The sequence below is a fragment of the Podarcis melisellensis genome (assembly GCF_964234715.1).
Source record: "Podarcis melisellensis genome assembly, chromosome: 15".
Classification (NCBI taxonomy): Eukaryota; Metazoa; Chordata; class Lepidosauria; order Squamata; family Lacertidae; genus Podarcis; species Podarcis melisellensis.
In genome coordinates, this window is record NC_138532.1 from 21,064,008 (window position 1) to 21,081,677 (window position 17,670).

Sequence of the window (17,670 nt, forward strand, 5' to 3'; positions counted from 1 at the left end):
GGCATATTCCAGTGAAGAAGAGGGCCCAGTGAGAGCTGTGGGCTGAGGAGAAAGAACATTAGCTAGACAGAACCCTGAGGGCCAGAAAGGGAGGTCTGGAGGGCCACATTTTGAGTTTTTGCACCTCTGCCTAAGGATCAGGGCTCCGACTGGTGACAATGTTGCTTTTTCCAGTGGGGACTCCAGTCCTCTCCTTCTGTGACAGCAGGAGTGGGACTAATTTCATTTCACTTAAGGCGTTCATTCAGCAAATCCCTTTCACCATGTAAAATCCATCACAGCCTCCTGATTAATTCTTCCAAGCGCAGACACTTACTCCAGGCCTAATCCTCCTCTGCTATTGTATCTCCCCACTGCTGATTCTCTTCATCTGCTTAACAAATTCTCTGCTTTTTGAATAGAACATCCAAAGCTGAGAATGTCAGGCATTAAAGTGAAACCATCTCCCAGCAGCTGGGCTGCCTTCTTCTCTGGTGGCCTGGTTTCTCCCAGATTTTGAGGCATTCTCAGTAGACTGGTATAAAATTATGGAATCCTTGAGTTAAAAGTGACTTTGAAGGTTGTCCACATCAGCTGCTTGCTTAATGCAGGAATCTCATCATTAGAGCACTCCCCATAGGTGACCACCCCGTTGTGCCTAAATATCCTACCTGAAGGAGATACCACCAGCTCCTGAGGCTCTTGCCATTAAATGACTCTTGTAAGTCATAAAGAGGGGATGCACCTAACATTTTCACTTCTCATTTTTCCAGTCTTAAATTCAGCTCTCCACATTTCTCCAACAATCTGTGCTCTTTTTTTCCAAGGAAAGGAAATCTTCATGAGAATTCATCATCATTTTAGTGTGAATTTCTCCAAACACATTTTTATATGCACTTTTCACCAATGTACATATTTTTGCAAGCCATTTGCCCCAATGCAGTGCATAGAAATATAGTGTCAATATCAAAGGAAGTAAGAGCACCACTTTGATCTGTTTTGGAAAGACCCCACCTGGGAAGTCCTGTGTCCAGTTCTGGGCACCACAGTTGAGAAAGGATATTAGCGAACTGGAATCTGTGCAGAGGAGGGCAACCAAGATGTTTAAGGATCTGAAAACCAAGCCTTATGAGGAATGGCCGAGGGAGTTGGGTATGTTTAGCCTGGAGAAGAGAAGAGGTAATATGATAGCTATCTTCAAATACCTGAAGGTCTGTCACATGGAAGTTTGTTTTCTGTTGCTCCAGAGGGTAGGACCCAAACCAATGGATTCAAAGTACAAGAAAGGAGATTCCCACTGAACATCAGGAAGACCTTTGTTGTGGTAGGAGCTGTTTGACAGGTGAGCAAACTGCCTCAAAAGATGTGGACTCTCCTTTGTTGCAGGTTTTTAAATGGAGGATGGATGGCCATCTGTCATGGGTTCTTTAGCTGTGATTCCTGCACTGCATGGTGTTGGTCTCAGTGACCCTTGGGATCCATTCCAGCACTACAGTCCTATGATTCTATGCTTAATTTTTGTAGGTTGTTTTACTAATAGATGCATGTTTTGCACACCCACAACATTGGCTGGTTAGATAATTGCATTGCAAAATTCAGCAAAGTGTGAATTTCATAGGCTGTCTGTGCTTTGGTTCTCATGTTATTTAGGAGTGTGATTTTGATAGATTCAGCATTAAATACAAACTGAATCAAATTTCTCCCCCATAATCCCTGCCAGGATGTTTCTCCTCGTGTTTTGCTGAAATAGGCTTCTTGCAATTTCTACCGATCAGTTCTACCTCTGCTCTCTGGAGGAGCAGAGAACAAGTCTGCTGTGACAGCTCTTCAGGTATTGGAAGACTGCTAACATACCTCCCCTTAATCTTCTCTTCTCCAGGATAAACACACACAGCTCTTTCAGCCGTTCCTTGTAAGACATGCTGTAATATAATGCAGCATGGCTATATTCCCCACTCACCCCAAAGTCCACAAGGAATGAGCCACTAAGTGGACTGGGCATCTCTACGTTTCAAGGCACAGGTAGACAAGGTACAGGGGCCTGGCATAGCTCAGTTGGTAGAGCATGAGACTCTTAATCTCAGGGTTGCGAGTTCAAGTCCCCTGCTGGGTAAAGGATTACTGCATTGCAGGGGTTTGGGCTGTTACAATACAGTCATACCTCTTGTTACATTTGGTTCAGGTTACGTCTTTCCAGGTTGCGTCCCATGGCGACCTGGAAGTACCAGGAAAGGTTACTTCCAGGTTTCACTGCTCGTGCATGTGCAGACGCACATAATGACGTCACACGCGTGTGCAGAAGTGGCGAATCATGACCCGTGCATGCACAGACACGCAGATGCGGGTTGCATTCCTTTCAGGTTGCGAACGGGGCTCTGGAACAGATCCCGTTTGCAACCAGAGGTACCACTGTATAATGATCTAATAAACTTTTTTGCCCCTAAGGGAGGGAGGAAGAGTGGATAAGTACTCCTTGGTCTCATGCCGGGGGCATGGCCTGGATGTGTGCATATATAAATACAAGTCTCAATGTGGCAAAGATGGACAGGACCCTCCCCAACCCAGCATGGAGTGCGGGGGGAAGCACTTTGAAAGCCAAGATGATAGCTCAGTTGGTAGAACAAGAGATTCTTCATCTTGGGGTTGTGCGTTTGAGTCCCATGTTTGGCAAAAAGATTCTTGCATTGCAGGGGGTTGGACTAAATGACCATTGTGGTCCCTTCCAACCCTACTATTCTATGGTAATTCTACTATGTCAGCAGCAGCCAGTGGGATCTTCATTTTCAAACATTTCTCCAGCTGGGGCAGAGGAGGACAGATGCTATTCTACCCCAGCAGGGAGACATTGCACTCTTCCAAACTCACCAAACAGTTGTTTGGAGAGTTGAGATGGGTACAAAGGTGGTTGGGGGTGACTTTCCCCTAAGTACCTTCACACTGCTTTATGGGGAACCTGATTAACATGGGGAGATGATTGCATGGGGATGTCTCTCCCTGTACAAATTCCTCCCCATCAAAATCGCTCTCCCCAGCCTATACAAACAGCTGTTTTGTAGGGTCAGCATAAGGCAACTTCCTATGTTCCTATTCAATTCAGCCCTTTACCCAGCAGCATGAGGACTAGAACCTTACCCCTCCCTTTTAGATGAAGGACAATAGCCCAGTCATAGAGCATATGCTTTGCATGCCAAAGATCCCTGGTTCCATCCTTGGCATCTCCAGGTTGGGCCGGGAGGGGCCTCTGGCTGAAACACTGGAGTGCTGCTGCTGCCTGGCAGTAAAGAATCACAGAATTGTAGATTTGGAAGGGACCCCACGGGTCATCTAGTCCAACCCCTGCAATGCAGGAATCCTTTGCCCAATGCGGGGCTCAAACCCACAGCCCAGAGGTTAAGAGTCTCATGCTTTACTGACTGAGCTATTATGCAGGTATTGATAAGACTGTTCAAGGTGGACCAATGGTCTGATTCAAGATGGATCGTTCTTATGAGGGGTTTGTGTTGGAACCTCTAACTTTGTGTGGGTGAAAAGCAGCATATTGTACAGAGTAAAGAGTTGCATGCTTTGTTCTACACACTTTTTCCATGCCCCTTCACACATCATTGGCATCTGCTTCCCACAAGTGAATGGGGCCTTCAGGCTGAAAAGCGTTTCCCACCCTGATTTAACTCCATCCCTAGTAGTCTTCTGCCACCATTTGAAAACTTTTTGTTTTATTACAGAGACCTTCGGCCTGGAATCTTCTATTTCATTTTCTTTATCTTCTCTAGGGTGTGTGGCTGGTGGTGCCAAACCTTGCAAATATCATCCCTGTTAAAATGGGATGCCAATCACGAATGTTCTGAGCATAGGGGGGAATGTTTACCATTACGATTAAACTCTTGTGGGTCTAAGGATCGGCCGACCCTTCTATTACCAGAGCAGCCAGTGATGTCACACAGACCTCTATGATGCGGTAACCTGACATGTTAATGGTCTCTCAGGTATTGATCCTGCAAATTGGCCCTCAGGTTCCTCATGACATTAAAGGATGGCTTCCCGAAGAACCTGTGTCAGGTGAGACAAAATGCACCGCGCTTTGAACAAATTAAAATTGATCTTGGCTTGCTTGTTTTATCTGCTGTGGATTCTAATTCAGCTGGGGAGACATGTCAGTGGAATCGGGGTGGCCGTAAGGACACCGAATCTAATTAAGAACATCGGCAAAGGGGTTTTGTTTCTGGGCTTCATCCCATTGCTGCTGTGGGGACCCCATCCATCATCTTAGATCATGAGGCTGGATGTGGCAGGCAGAGGGAGCATCAGACTGAGGAAAGCACAGACCCATGGCATTATCCTCCGAGCCCTTTTCTGTGTAATTAGAATAATAATTATTTCAGTCTGGAGCTGTGCTTGATAAAAAAAAAAATCCTCCAAGGACTTTGGTCAAACTGTCTGTCTGTGTCTGTGTGTGTGTGAATTTTTAGAAACGTCCCAATTTGTGGTTTTTAACTGGATAGTGAGTTTGGACTCATCATGTCCAAAATCAGGGGAATTCATGCCAAAGTCACATTTTGGTCCACTATCTTGAATCAAAAAGGCACCCAGCATCTGCATACTGATAAAAACTGTTTTCCCCCATCTCGGAAATCCATGCGCTGAGTTTGGCAACAATATATTGAGAGGTGGCCGAACCTATCCAAAAAATGGGCAAACTCATACCAAATTCATATTTGGTCTGCCATCTTGATTCAAATGGCACTTGGTGGCCCAACATTAATTTTTAAAGCCCCACCCCAACTTTGGGAACCCTTGTTTTGAATTTGGTGATGATGTGTCAACAGGCAGCCAAACCTATAGACAGCAGGTAGACAGACAAATCACTTTCAAAAATATCCAATAGATGCATTTCTCCCTTGGTCTTCAACTTGGGTGTTTTCATCTTGCCCACATGAACCTGATCAACATTCTTCTCCTATTGTTTTTGGGACTGTTTCCCAAAACAGCTTTCCCCAACCTTGTTCCCTCTGGATGTTTTTGATTAATACTCCATCACTCCGTCACTTCTACTCCATCACCCCTGACTAAGCTGGCTGGAGTCTGACTACATCTGGAGAGCCACAGGTTAGTTCCAGGCAAGGTGGTGAGTAGGTGGAGCAGAGTCTTCTCCCTCCCAGATTAAAAATCTGGGTTGGAGAAGAACTTGGGGTGTGTGGTGGCACTAAGTGCATTGCTCACCTTATATTTCAGGTGAGCATCATGTTACTACAACCATCAGTGGGATCTTAGACAGGACTCTTGCTCCTCAGGGTTTAATCCGGCACTGCCCATCAGCCCCAGACAGTATGGCCAATTGTGAGGGATGACAGGAGTCGCAGTCCAAGGCATCTAGAGGACATAAGGTTGGGGAAGGATGCCTGACTCTCAGCCCAGATGGTAAAGGAGGTAAATAACCCTTTCCTGATCATTGTCCAGAAGCCTGACATTAGATGGCTATTTTGTTGAATAAATACCAGATATCATGCCAGGCTGTTCATTTCCCTGCCTTCTCCCCTGTGTTTGATGTCTTGTCCTGCAAATACCACCACCTGATCTTGACATACACTTCCCCCTTTTAAAAGCAAACTTCCCATCCGAAAACGTTTCATTTGCTCCCTAAATTTACTTTGATCTCTTCCCTGAATGTTTAATCTCTTCTCATTGTATTACAGGCTTGTAATCCTGTTTTACATCCTGCTATCTATTTCCAAATTTTTTGTATAAATTTGCTATTCAACGTGACATTTACACAGCACTAAGGCAGTGCCGTCGTATTTACAAGAGAAAGAGCTACAGTGGAAAATCAACACCAAAGACAAAAACGCTGTTTGGGGGCGAGGAAGCCTGCCATAGCTTTGTTTAATTTTTAAGACCCTTTGGATGGGAACAACTCTCTCTCTCTCTTTGTCTCTTTAGAAAAAAAATAATATGTTTCATTATTTCTCCTGCGAGCAATCAGGACAACCACCAGAAGGATGCAAATGTATTTGTTTTGCTTTCGTTGCTGTGAAAAGAGTCAGAGGAGGGAAAGCGCACTGTCAAATGCAGCATGCATTAAAAGAGAAAACACAGCACCATCCCAAATGGTTGAAGAAGGGCCGTGGCTCAGTGATAAATCGTATGCTTTGCACACACAACCTAGTAATGTAGGCAGTTGCCTTATACTGAATCAGTCCTTTGGTCCAAATAGCCCAGTATTGTCCACACTGACTAGCAGCCACTCTCCAGGATTTCAAGTAGGGGTCTTTCCTAGCTCTGAGATGCCATTGGAGATTGAGCTTGGGAACTTCTGCAGGCATAGAAGATGCTCCAGCACTGAACTATAGCTTTTTCCTAAAGACTTAAAGCCATAGGTAAAGGTAAAGGGACCATTAGGTCCAGTCATTATTGACTCTGGGGTTGCAGTGCTCATCTCGCTTTACTGGCTGAGGGAGCCGGCATACAGCTTCCGGGTCATGTGAACAACATGGCTAAGCCGCTTCTGGTGAACCAGAGCAGCGCATGGAAATGCTGTTTACCTTCCTGCCAGAGCCGTACCTATTTATCTACTTGCACTTTGATGTGCTTTCAAACTGCTAGGTTGGCAGGAGCAGGGACTGAGCAACGGGAGCTCACCCTGTTGCAGGGATTCAAACCGCCGACCTTCTGATCGGCAAGCTCTAGGCTCTGTGGTTTAACCCATAGGAAGCTATTTTACACTGAGTCAGATCATTGTCCCATCAAATGTAGTATTGACAATACTGACTGGCTGCCTTTCTCCAGGATTCCCTGTGGGGTTTCTTTCTACCTGGAGATGCCAGGGATTCACCTGGGACCTTGCAAAGCAGATGCTCTATTATTGAGCCATGTCCATGTCCCTACGTTTGACCCCTGGAATTCCTCATGAAAGAAGCTCATTCTCTCCAGGCTATAATCCTGATCTGCCTTGCTCCACACTCTCCTCAAGTGCTTTTTCCTGACTGGAATGTGTCATTGGAACTATGTTGATGTCTCTTACTCACCTGGGTGGAAAGATGCACATTTATGTGTAGAAACCTTGGCAACCTTTGGGTAGCCAGAGCAGGGGGAGGAGGTTGGGCACACCCCCCCACACACACAAATTGTGGGTGCCCGGGCCCCCAGGGCCCCTAGGAGTTGGTGCCAGTGATCCTGGCTGTCCTTTGAGTCCTTCTAGACAAGAAGAGGCTTCCTGTTTAGCCTGAGCAGCAACTGGGCAGCAACAAAGCTTCTTGGCTCTGTTGTGTTCTGGTCTCCTCCTTGGAATCATCGGTTGTCTTGATCTCCACCAGAGTAGAAGTGGGGTAGGAATAAAAACACCTTAGGCCCAGGGGCAACATGTGGCCCTGTGGGTCTCTTTATCTGGCCCTTGGAACTGTCCTAAGGCCACAGCTCTTACCGACTTTGCTATGCACTCCATGTGTTTTGTGTGGCTGAACTGCATCCTAATAACATCTTCTGCTTTCCTGGAGGAAGAATAGAGAGGGGTATGTGAAGGTATAGAAACTAGCCTACCATGCAAAGGTAAAATTTATATCAATTGCTCCACCCATTTTTTTGCTTCTGGAATAGGATGTGGTCCTTAGGATGGAAAAGGTTCTGCACAATTCTTGGCTCCTGGTTGCATTCTGACAGCTGCCTATAACTCCACCCTGACAATCATCCCCTGTGATGTAGAGGCACAATGAAGCTTAGTGCATAAATGCTATGGACTTGACCATCTGCCTATGCTCATCAATGGAGCAGTACCTTCTGCTTGGTTTGCAATAGGCTCCTGTCCAAGTCCTACCTCTGGCTCCAACTCCGGCAGATTACTGCACGGATTTTGGAGTAGAGACCAGGTACTCCATCTTTAAATTGGGTCTGCCTGCCTCTGACCCTCCCTTTTGCCACTGCACACCAAATGTGGTTGCATTCTTCAGGCTCTCCGGGTTTATGGACAGGGTTAAATACTTTTAGAGGCTTGCTGAATGACAACATGGAAACAAATAATCCCCAAACTTCGCTTTGCTCCTTCCAACAACCCCATCAAGCAGCCACTACTCAATGAGCAGATTAATGCATTCAGATGGTGGCATAATGGAGAGGAAATTCAGTGTCTAAATGAACGGATTGTGCAGGACTATAAAGATGAGTTATGGCATCTCCTCTTTGAAAACTCCTTTTAGCTTAAAAAATATTGCTCCTAGCTAAAAGGGGGGGGAGGAGGAAAAACGGAAGTATATAGATTTCACAGGCTAGCCTGTGAGCACGCACCCAACACAACTGTCGGGGCTGAAATTGCTTCATATATCATCGGCCAACACCAAGTAGATAATGGGAAACAAGTTCTGATCTGGGAGAGATTATGGTTGCTGATTTGGAGCAATGATGGGCAGAGCAGAGCATCTGCAGTGTGGTCCTCTTAAACCAGGTTGACCTCACATGGCGGAGATTAACAATCAGTTTGCATTGACCAGCTCAAATGAGGTGTCATCATGATGGAGAAGCCATCAGAGGAGTCAATCATCTTTATCTCTCATTCTCTTTCAAACTAGATAGGTATGTGTGAGTGGTTTAAAAAGAAAAAGACAAAAAAAAAAACCCTTTGCCTTGCTGTCAGAACATGAACTGCATAGAAAATTACCCCTCCCTGTGTTGGAAAATCTGTGTTCAGATGAGTTATCAAAATGCAGACACTAGAAGAAATGGGAAGGAAAATTGTGTGTGTGGGGGGAGGATATGATTGGCTAATTTATTTTAATGTCAGCTTGCTCTTCTCCACCTAATCTGATGTGATATTCAAACATTGTGGTAATTTTCCATTGTATGGAGGACTTTATTATCTGGGGGGGGGGGCGGGTGTAGTCACTGTTTTTATTTTGCTCATGCAAGGGGGGGAAGTTGCCAGTGCAGATTTAGAAGAAGAAGGAGGAGGAGGAGGAGGAGGAGGAGGAGGAGGAGGAGGAGGAGGAGGAGAAACAACACCAATCCTTGGTATTAATCTATCTATATTAGAAGGACCCTATCAGGGGTTTTAAGAGCTGAAGTCTGCTGAAGAGTGGTTAGTAACTATGAGTGATTTCAGATGGCTGACAAAGTTGTCTTTAAGACCCTCCATTCTTCATGCAGGTAAAATATTCAGCTGCTTTCCTTTCAGACTTACATTTTGGGGGGTGGGTACAGTGAACCTCTTCATTGGTTTTTTAAAAAGAATAAATTAAAGCTCTAGCAAACTGAGTAGAACAGCTGATGATGATGATAATAATAATAATAATAATAATAATAATAATAATAATAAATTTCTACCCCGCCCATATGGCTGGGTTTCCCCAGCCACTCTGAGCAGCTTCTATCAGAAGATTAAAAATACATTAAAACATCAGTCATTAAATACTTCCCTAAGTATTTTCTGCCTTCAGATGTCTTCTAAAAGTCAGGTAGTTGTTTATTTCCTTGTCATCTGATGAGAGGGTGTTTCACAGGGTGGGTGCCACGGCTGAGAAGGCCCTCTGCCTGGTTCCCTGTAACTTTGCTTCTCGCAGTGAGGGAACCACCAGAAGGCCCTTGGCACTGGACCCCAGAATAAAGGTTGTCATATTTTGAAGAGCAAAGAAAGGGACACATTTGCTGACTTCTACTTTTAACTAGACAGATCGTGAAGCTGAGGCTCCAATACTTTGGCCACCTCATGAGAAGAGAAGACTCCCTGGAAAAGACCCTGATGTTGGGAAAGATTGAGGGCACAAAGAGAAGGGGACGACAGAGGACGAGATGGTTGGACTGTGTCCTCAAAGCTACAAACATGAGTCTGACCGAACTGCGGGAGGCAGTGGAAGACAGAAGTGCCTGGCGTGCTCTTGTCCATGGGGTCACGAAGAGTCGGACACGACTAAATGACTAAACAACAACATCTTACAACTATGGATCACTATGATGACTCTCATTTTTATATACCCATGAAAATGAGGACGTGTCCTGAAAAAAGAGGACCCTACCATTCAGTAAAATTGTTATTGAATCGTCTGGAATTATCTGCGTGGATTAAAATTCCTCCCTGCAAGTATTTAGGGTTAGAAACCATTTTTATTTATTTTTTAATAAATAAAATAAAAGTCAAGATTCTAAGGATGGTGAGTTGTGCAGATTTAATGTGCTGACAGATTACATCAAAGCACACTCAACTTCGATAGTCATTAGGAAATGCAAGGGGCCTCTGGAAGTGTCATGCTTAAGGGTTGCTGCAGATATCCCTGCAAAAACAAACATGGACATACATAAGACTATGCAATGGATTACTCTACATGGGTTTGCCTTTGAAGAGGATTCTGAAACTCCAGCTGGCTCAGAACTTTCTGCATTTCTTTATTTCGTTCACGAATCACTTTCCATAAAACATCCCCAAGCAATTTCACAATGGAAACATCAACAATGAAAGCATTTGGAAAGACAATTCCTAGGCCAATGAAGATAAAGACTGGGATAAATATATCCACTTAAAAGGCTGGTTGGAAGAGGAAAGTCTTCAAAGGTCCGTCAAGAGACTACAAAGATAGTGCCTCTATGATATATAAAGTAATGGAGTTCCAACGGGTGAATTAGTAAGAAATTAAATATATAAGGATGAGACAATGTTTTAGCCAATGTTCATTGGCTACCGGTTGGTTTTGGGTCACAGTTCAAAGTGCTAGTTTTGGCTTATGAAGCCCTAAACAATTTCTGGGTAGGTTACCTGAAGAATTTTCAACTCCCGTGCAAACCTGAGAGAAATTTGAGATGTTTGAGAAAGGGACTTCTCTCCACCCAACAATTATCCTATGTGCTTCTCAGTAGCCTGGACAAAGTATTGAAACGACTGGAGCAATTATCCAAGGAAGCTCTTCCTATCTCTCCATCTCAGGGGTGGGGGAACTTTCAACCTATGAGCCTAACTAGGCCTTGTTGTTGTTGTTTAGCCATTTAGTCGTGTCCGACTCTTTGTGACCCCATGGACCAGAGCACGCCAGGCACTCCTGTCTACCACTGCCTCCTGCAGTTTGGTCAAACTCATGCTGGTTGCTTTGAGGACACAGTCCAACCATCTCGTTCTCTGTCGTCCCCTTCTCTTTGTGCCCTCAATCTTTCCCAACACCAGGGTCTTTTCCAGGGAGTCTTCTCTTCTCATGAGGTGGCCAAAGTATTGGAGCCTCAGCTTCACGATCTGTCTAGTCATGAATGAATGAATGAATACTAACACATCATCAACAAACCCTGTGCCTTTGCCTGTATAGTTTTATTTCAAACCACCTGAGAAAAGGAAGTGAGCTATTTAAAGGTGCCACCAATCAGCTTATCGCCAACACTTGAAATCACCTGTGTATGTGCCCATGCAGTTGGAAACCAAATCACACAAGCAAAGAAAAATGTCTCAACTGATGCCACGGCAACGTCAGACTGCCCACTTGTCAAAATGGTTTACAAGGCTTGTTGGAGGTCAGAATCTGGTCTACCAGTCAAATCCAGTTCTTCATTCCTGCCGTATCTGTCAGCAGGTAAAAAGAGCTTTTTTATTATTATTTAGACAGGCCTATGAGTTTATCTGAAGTCGTTGTTGCTCATTTTGATAAGATTTAATTGGTTGTTCTTTTTACTTACTGGTTTTATTGCTCGTCTATCTTTCTATCTGTGCTAGATATGTAATGGGAACGTTGTGTACTTGTGTCAGATCTAGTCACTTTTGTTCTCTCTTTCCCCTTAAGGATGGATGGAAACCATTACTGCTCAAAATACGGTGCTGATCGACAGCTCCCATCTCAGCTTTTGTTTTTTTAATCAGAGAATTCTGACTGGTGCTGATGGACTTCATAACCCGCTGTTATCCTGGTAGAAAGAAGACACAAATTCCAGCAAACCAATACAAACCAGGCAAAGACATTTTACTCCCCTCCTTTGCAACTAGATCTGGAGGATTTAATTAAGTGACTGTTACTAGCTAGAGCTGGTACTCGGGGCCCAGGAAATCCAATATGTCAAGAGTTGACTCACCAAAGTAGCTGAGAGGGTCTCAACATTCCAAATCTGAACCAGGGGCCAAAACTGGATAAACAAGGGTGTGAGTAGAACAGGGGAAAGGTACAGACACATCCCTCAAAGCAAGAGATGAGCATGCTCACTGCAGAAATAGTAGACAGATGGAAGATAGTTGGGTTTGGATTGATAGAAATAAATTGACATATTAGAAATGGCTATGCAGAAGATAGAGGATCACAGAGGGAATCCAGTCATATAAATTAGGAGGCTAGACTGATGGGGACAGGATGACATGCAGACAGAAATGGCTCAAACTCTCCCTGCACCCTTTTCCATCCTCCCACTTATAATATGTATAATGAAGAAATGAAGCTAGAGCACAGGGACTAAGTGAAGAATGTGGGAGTCATGATAGATGCAATGGCAGCCAGAGCAATCTGGGCAGTAAACACTGAGAAAGCATCTCAGGACTCTATTGACACAGTGGGTGGATGGATGAGATAACTATTAAGGCACCCAGGGCGGCAGGACTTTTCTTTTTGCCTATAAAGCAAACAGTGGCAGCATCTAAAAACTCTCCGTTTGATTTGTCTGGGTTTCCATAGCACTCTCTTTTTACCTCTGGTGACTAAAATATTCCCATTTGAATCAATAGAGTCTTTGCTTCCCTTGAAAATATGCCCACTGCTCATTTCAGTCAAGTCGTTTCTATCCATCAAGTCAAGTAGTTCCATCTCTGAGCTCATGACACTTAAATTTCCTACAGATGAGGTCGGATAGTAAAAAAGAAAAAAGGAGGGGGAGGGAATTGGTCTTGGAATCAAAACTATATGAGTGAAGAGGTCTGAGCTGGATTTGATGCTATTGGTGGACAATGTTTGTGTGTGACAGAGAGAGAGCTGGGGAGAGGGACAGAGTGAGCAAGAGAGTTTACATGAGGGATTGGGTATCTATGACTCCTGCCCATTCATTGATGGACTATAGCATCCCTGATCTTTGGCAGTTCTGGCTGGAGGTGATGGGATATGGGAGGCCAATAAAATATGGAGGGCTAAACATTCTCCATCCCTGGTTTACAGAACAAATATGGGTGTTTGGTGAGCTGGGTCTGGGAACAGATACATGCAGCATGTTCTTCCAATGGAAATGTATGTTTACCATTAGGATGGCGTCCTGAAGTTGCATAAAGTGTGTACTCCATCATATAGGGATATGCAAGATGCCTGGGAAGAAGTGCTTGAATTGAAGGAGGTCCTTCACTGCTATTTCTTTTCCCCCCTTGAAAAGTGTATAGAGCTGAAGGAGGAAGTTGCAAGAGTGACACTCTTTCCCACTTTGTCTTTCATATCTATGCACTTTTCAATACGCAGATTAATTCTACTGGAGCTGGTCCACGCACACTAGAGACAGAGATCACTTGTAGATGCAAAGTGAGTGGCTGTGCACCCACTTTATCTTTTTTCAGGTTCTCTGGGGAGGGGAGGCTGATCACAGGGGACGGGGGGGCGCGCAACCATGTCTTTCACACAAATTCCAAATGTGGACATGGGTTGCAATAGATTAGCATTGCCTAACCTGTGTTGTTATGGGACACAGGTGGCGCTGTGGGTTAAACCACAGAGCCTAGGACTTACCGATCAGAAGGTCGGCGGTTCGCATCCCCACAACGGGGTGAGCTCCCATTTCTCGGTCCCTGCTCCTGCCAACCTAGCAGTTTGAAAGAACGTCAAAGTACAAGTAGATAAATAGGTGTCGCTCTGGCGGGAAGGTAAACGGCGTTTCTGTGCGCTGCTCTGGTTCTCCAGAAGTGGCTTAGTCATGCTGGCCACATGACCTGGAAGCTGTATGCCGGCTCCCTCGGCCAATAAAGTGAGATGAGTGCCGCAACCCTAGAGTCAGCCACGACTAATGACCTAATGGTCAGGGGTCCCTTTACCTTTACCTTTTATCCTGTGTTGTTGGCATCCATCCATCTCAAGAGACAGTGGAGTACACTTCCAGGGGTGGAGTTAAACCTCTGCAATAGCAGCACAAAGTGATCTCCCTGGGGTGCAAGCCGGGGCAGTATGTATGGAGGTCCTGGATTGCCCAGATGACAAGACCCCTCTCTCAGCCTTGCTGATGTGGTCCAAAGGAAAGCTGTGCAATACATTTGGCACCAGCTTGGCTGCAGGAATTGCCAGGAGGATGCATACAAGATTCCACCCATTTGTCTTTGTAACTCCACTCTGGATTTCTGTAGGATTTACTCCGTTGCCTTTTTCTCCAGAAGGCAATGGAAGTTTAGGATCAGATTTTTCCTTCTTTCTCCTAGGTGGGCTATCTTCCCAGGTTGACGAGCCCCATCTGCCCCTCACTTCCCTCTACCCAGCATGGGCAGAAACCTCCTCCTTGACTGTTGAACCCACTATTAGTCTTGTCTGCCCAACCCGCCAGAGCCTGTCTTTGCATGCAGGGGAAGCGCCTAACTCACTGAAGGTTTGAGACCCATCAGCTACCCTCACTTGGTTTAGCTGGCCAGTCAAAGCCATTCCCAGGGCTGCTGAAACATGCTCACAGCTTCTAGGAGCTACAAGTGAGAGCTAAGTACAAAAGTGGACAAACTACCCCAGAAGGAGCACATTGTGTGTCTCCCATCAGAGGTCCTACTCCTCCCCTCACACCTTCTGATATTAGCAATGTCTCAGTTCAGTTACAGTTCCTCAGCATTTCCTTGCATGGAAATTTTGCCCACATACCTCTGTGGTTTAGGAAGTTTTTAGCTAGTTGTTCCACATGAGATCACAAGAATATCATTTTTTAAAAAACGACAAGAGAGTATTTGCTGAATAAAAGTACCAAGAAAAAAAAATGTAGATTCTGGTAAGCTTCCCACAGTCTTGGAACACAATTACCTATGAATAAAAATCTGAATTCCACAGTGGGCCCCAAAATCTAGTAAAGTTGTGAGTAAGAGAAATGCCTGAGTTGCTATTCCCCTCGGCGTGACACTTTTGATCAATCCAAGACTTCCAGTTCCTGGGACTGACAGTTTAGCATTAAGTTAACTCTGAATGAATGAATTGAATTAGCCAGTCCCTTTGTGGAAAGATGGAGGATTCTTGAGACATTGCTTCATGGGGTATTGAGAAAAAGCAGCTCATAAACCAGCGAGGAACTTCACGGTGGCGAGCACAACAAAGCCCAGAGCACAGGCTTTTGCCTGTCGTTGCTTTGCAGCAAAGACAAGCAAGTCAAAATTTTTAGCCTTCTGTCGTTCCACCAACAAATTAAAACTAATTGAATGATCCCCACCATTCATGAAAGGTCCGTGATTGTTCCTCGCGATTGTTCCTAGAAGTGCCAGCTCCCACAAAGCCGCCTTTGTCATCATTAATACAAAACCGCCCTGCGCACGCTCTTCCTTGCAGAGATAAAGAGGGAAGGGGGAGAGACAGAGAGACAGAAAGAGAAAGAGAGAGAGAGAAGACACAATTTGTTATCAGGTTTAGAAGATGCAATTGGAAGGATGATTATAATATCATCATCTGGGTTTCAGCTGTCCCTGCTCATTCAGACAGGCAGGCTGAAATATGAAGTGACAAAACACACAGAAACCCTTCATTCTTGTTTGCACACAAACATTTCCATAACTAGCAATTTTGTGGAAAGAGACTCGGGGGGGGGGGGAGAAGCATAAATGGAAAGAGGGTGGAACAGATATTAGACTCAATAGGGCAGTTTAACTGTTACTATAACAGCATAGCGGCTTTGCATGAAAACAGCAGATTTCAGAAGAGGCCCAAAGGGGTAAAAATGATGCATTTCTTTGTTCCCATTGTTGATCTCAGACATTATTATTTTTTTGTATATGCTCTCTCTACCCCCCCTCCTTTAATACAGCCATAACATTACATTAATTCATCTAACACATGCCATGCCACGAAGTTGCTCTCTCTTTCTCTTAATTATTGTGATCAAAATATGGCTTCAAATGGAAGGCAGCTGCATTTGTTTCCGTCAGATATCATAATTGCGACCGTAAATTGGGAAACGGAACATTTCCTGGTGTTTTGCCGTGAGTAATGGGACCAGAATCATTATGGATGGAGGGATATAAATAAACTGGGGCAGATCTATAAAACTAAGGAAAAGCAAGTTAAAAGGATAATTACTGGAGCAAACAGGAACAGTGTAAATGCAGAACAAGGTGATATTTCATTGCACAGTCAAAATTCCCTTTAAATCAGGGGTAGGGTATATCAGGACCAGGGGGTGAATGTGGTCCTCCAGGTATTTCTATGGCCCCTGGATCAAATAACCTCTCCCTAGGCCACCAGCTCTAACTCTGCGTCTTTCTCATTCTTTGCCTGGCTGGAAAATGTATACCCTGCGAATAAAGTGTACTATTTAAGTGCCTTGGTTTTCATAATAGCTCTTTATATTGTGTGTTCAGACGACATGCCTTTCCCATGACTGAATGGAGGATGGACAGGAGTGTGTGCTAGAAACCTCCGGCTCTTACATGGACAGAAGGAACACAATTTGCCATTATGTTCAGTGATGCCTACTCTGATCGGCAGCAGCTCAGACAGAGAATGATTCTTCACCTGATATTTTTAACTGGAGACCCAGGGACTTTCTGCATGCAGATCAAATGCTAATGGATGGCTCCTCTGTGTTGGGGTAGGTATTCAGGGTAAAGTCAAAGGCACTCTGTACATGTTCAGGGGCAGAGGTGTTTCATATCAGCTGCCCTTTGATTCCTCTAACGGTAGATGCTGAGGCATGAACTTGGGACCTTTTGTGGGCACAGCAGGTGGTCTCCTACTCAGCTGAAAGATCTCCTGTCTTTTGGTAACAATCATCCTGCAAAGCAAAAAAATGCATGCTCTTTTGAGCATGAAAAGACTGAGCCAGGCTAGCTGGAAGTATTGACGAGAAAACAAGGGGTGGAAATTAACAAAAGCTTAACAATCATTTATTTCCTTTTGTTTGTTTTGCTTTTCAATTTCCAGAACTGGAGAAGAGCCAGACTAGCAGCAGGGACCATCTCTGGGCCTGGAAAGATAGCAAGCAATTAGAGCACATTCAGATCGAGAACATCAGCAAGTTTGGAAGCAGTGGCAGACCGTGGGGTCTCAAATTTCAGCAGCACCATGCTCAACACCAAAATTCTCTCTCTCACCCCCCCTCTTGCCTTCCATTCTACACCAGAATTGTGGCACCCTTTGGCATGGGTGTAGCCAGGATTTATGTTGGGGGGCGGGACAGCGCAAGACACCCACCTGTCATCATTCTCTGCCTGGCTCTGTCTAGCAGATTCAGAATGAAATGTCTCAACAGCAGTTCTTTTCAATTACTTTCTTTTGACCCCAAGTGCTCAGAGAAATCTGTCAAAATCTTTCTACAATTTCTACTTGTAGTTAAGTATTTTTATTTATTTACTTGAATTATGGGGGACGTGGATGGCTCTGTGGGTTAAACCACAGAGCCTAGGACTTGCCGATCGGAAGGTTGGCAGTTTGAATCCCAGTGACGGGGTGAGCTCCCATTGCTCGGTCCCTGCTCCTGCCAACCTAGCAGTTTGAAAGCACATCAAGTGCAAGTAGATAAATAGGTACTGCTCTGGTGGGAAGGTAAACGGCATTTCTGTGCGCTGCTCTGGTTCATCAGAAGCGGCTTAGTCATGCTGGCCACATGACCTGG

The 17,670-nt window shown here is 44.8% G+C and overlaps 1 long non-coding RNA gene across 2 annotated transcripts; it reads left to right on the forward strand.

Moving 5' to 3' along the window:
• The first annotated feature begins 3,952 nt into the window (after positions 1-3,952).
• LOC309357414 lies at positions 3,953-17,342 on the forward strand. 2 transcript variants are annotated; one of them, XR_014163123.1, is made up of 4 exons: positions 3,987-4,035; positions 5,268-5,403; positions 16,418-16,647; positions 16,980-17,342. It is a non-coding gene; the product is annotated as an uncharacterized lncRNA (long non-coding RNA). The 2 variants fall into 2 exon arrangements; XR_014163122.1 differs by lacking the exon at positions 5,268-5,403 and having other exon boundaries at positions 3,953-4,035.
• The last annotated feature ends 328 nt before the right edge of the window (positions 17,343-17,670 follow it).